Raw genomic sequence first — 3,465 nt, 5'->3', positions numbered from 1 at the left:
TTGAGTAAACAACACAATTTAATTGAATTGCGGCAAAATTTCTTCTATTTATTGAAGAAACTCAGGAATAGATAAATACAATTGTTTTAGAAATGATCTCCCTCTTATACCAGAAATTTCAGATGGAATCTCTGATGCTGTGATATAAGTCAATAATTTTGTCTAATATTTGAATTTGAACTATACCAATTTTTGATAATGAATTCCTTGAACAAATTGAAACTCTTGAATAATTAATCTCAATAAAGTGTCATCATTTATTGAATTAAAATAAATTATTGTTCAAAGATGGATTGTAAAAAAAATCGCCTACAATTTCCGATTAGATCATGAATCGATCATCAATTTAGGAACTTTCCTTTTGGTTCAGAAATTATATGAGGTTTGCGTCTATCAGATGAATTAGTGTTCGATACAAAGTACACTAGCCGTCCAACAAGACGACCTCCGGGAAGACGACCCGCTCAACATAACGACTCTATCCGCTCCGCTTCCGCCATGCGGAAAGTAATAATAAACATAATATTAATTAAAAAAGATTAAATTATTCATTTATTCAAACAAGGTTTTGCTGAAAACAAAGTAAAATAAACCAGGAAAAATTCTGCGGAAAACCGGTTTCTTAGTTCCCGGCTTTACCGCTGGTGGTCACTACTGATCTATTCTTGACTTGAGACTATCCTTGCGAAAACTGCAATGTCGGTAACATTGGAGAACTTATACCTGCGCATACCTCATATCGAGACGAAGCCCTTGCTTATGACTCATTATTTGAGAAAATATAAAATTACAATAAAGATATTACTGAATTTCCAAAGTTGTTGAAGTATTTTGAAACACTTTTAATATTTAATAAATAAAATGGAAGTAATTATTGAGCTATTTATCTCTTGGTAGATTTCGGTTAAAAAAAATTTTTTTCTACCAAAAAAGTAGAAAAATAATAAAAAATTTGCACTATTGTTTATTTAATATTGATTGATATACTTTTATATTTGGCGGGCTTCTCTCGAAACTAAATTATATTCGAAACTACACTGTTAATATCAATAAAATAAAACTAATTATTAATCAATTTATATTTCGGTAAAAAAGTGTTTTTTTTTTTACCAAAACACTCGAAAAATAATGCAAAGTTTCAACTTTTGTTAATTAAAAAAATTTTTTGAATTCCAGGAATTAGAAAATTGACAATAATTTAAAATTCTCCAATTTAAAAATTCCTAAATAATCATCAAAAGAATCTGCCCGCCACGCGGGTACATCGTCGTCGCGCGCTACGCGCGCGGCTCGCTTCGCTCCCCAGCTTCACTCGATTTTGTCCAAAATGTCAACTTTTCTACTTTATATACAACACTTTTATATAAAATATGATAGATTCTTTATGTATCATTGTAATAAATTTACATTATTACAATTTATAATATGCATAAAAATTAAATCATACTAATTCTTATTTCCTTGTTTTTATAATTTAAAAAATTTTTAATCTTGTTTTTTACAATTAAATAAAAACTACTACGCATCTGCATAGGGTCTAATAAAGGAACATCTCGTATATAGGGTTCTATATAGGATCCTATGTCCTCTTTCGTCTTTTCTGTCTTTTTTCCAAAAATTAAATTTTTTAATTTTTAATCTTATTTTTTGCAATTGAAAGAAAATCTACTCGTCCTATCTAAAAATGATAAATAATAAATTTATAGATCTTTTCAGGCGAACATTTTTTGTATGTTAATTTTAGTTTGTACCTTGTGTCGTTTGTTCAAGAAAATTTAATATTTTTATTTTGAATGTTTTTTTTTTACGTCCAAAGCCATAACTACGTATCCTATCAAAAATTGTAGCTCTTTTTCGGATCAACAAGTTTTGTCATATTTTTTTCGTAGCTTGTGTCGCTAGTCCAAAAAATGTTTATTTTTTATTTTTAGTGTTGTTTTTTACGACTAAAAACAAAATCTACGCGTCCTACCGAAAAGTGATTTATTAGAAATTTCCAGGTCTTTCCAGGGTGCGCAATTTCAGCTCATTCATTTTTTTCGTATCTTGCATAGTTGGACAAAAAAATGGACTTTTTGGATTTTTTATTATTTTTGGTACCCTGAAATTATGAATTTTCAACTTTTAGACCTAATTAAAAAAGTTGTTATGATCATCTTGTAGGACTTTCAAAAATCAACGTTTTTCTTTTCTTTACTTTTTTTCATAGCATGCGTTGTTTGGCTTGAAATGTGCATTTTAGTTCGTTTTTTTTTTTGGATTTTGAAAATGCTCTAACTCTGATCATTTTCTTTTTATAGAAAAAAGTCATTAGGATAAATTGTTTGAGTTTCTGAGTACTATGAATAACCGTTCATAGAATTTTGAAATCTTGAAAAAATGTGGTTCTAAACATTTTGAAAATGTGCTCACATTTTGAATTTGGATCCAAAATAGCTGAGTTTGAACTTGTTCTTTCTTTTTAGACTTTAAAAAAGTGTGCCAAAGCAGAATCCAATTTGATAAATTTTTCGAAAGTTATCGTGCCTACAGAATACAGACTACAGACAGACAGACAGACAAACACCTTCGTAAAAATCGTTTTTTCTGACTCAGTGGGTCTCAAAACGTGGAGATTTGATGAAAACTGACAAAATTAAATTTTACATAAAACCAATACCGTCTCATTAGGATGAGAATGTAAAAGGACCATTACATACGAAATTGCTCTCACTCCGATTATATGAACAGCAACACATTATTAAATTGAACAAAATTTAATTAAATTGTCGACTTGGAGAAATATGAAACTTTCAAATATTTTAGATTTTAGCCTTACGATTTTTCACCGTGATAAATTGCAAAATTACCAAGAAACGTGTTTTGTTCATAAAATCAGATTTTGTGGGCGCATAGAAAATTTATAAACACAATTTTAATAAGTTAATTTTTTTCTTATTGGATGCCAATACATTATTTGATATTTCACGCGCATATTGTGTAGACGAGATATTTGTCAATTTGCCATATTTCCCTTCAGTTGAGCCGCTAAGCCGAGAAACATGGTTTGATACAATTAAAAATGGTTGAATATTGTCTGTCTCTCTCGTTGCTAAGTTTCTCTTTCTAACAGGTCAAAAATTTTACCAACCGAATTGTACCCATTTTCGGGTATGAGGTTGTATTCGTTCTTGCCAGGGGGCACTAGACTGTATTTCCGATTTTCTTATAGATGTCACTGCAGTCATTGCCGTGCTCAGCCAAATTTACCGTTTCGCCTCAACACATAAGTTCGCTCTACAGTCTACACCGCACACGCTCTCCGCGCAGAATAGTGGGGACCCCTCACGCCGTCGTCATGCCGGACGGTGAAAGTCCCGCGCAGTGATCCCAGATCTGAAACGAGATGCGGTCCAATAATATGACAGGGCTATGTCCGTGTGAATATAGTAGGAGACGCTGTAAATGACTGAGTTGCGCGCGCAA

Source organism: Belonocnema kinseyi, chromosome 6 (assembly GCF_010883055.1).
Source record: "Belonocnema kinseyi isolate 2016_QV_RU_SX_M_011 chromosome 6, B_treatae_v1, whole genome shotgun sequence".
NCBI classification, from domain to species: Eukaryota; Metazoa; Arthropoda; class Insecta; order Hymenoptera; family Cynipidae; genus Belonocnema; species Belonocnema kinseyi.
Note: the sequence above shows the minus strand (reverse complement) of the source record.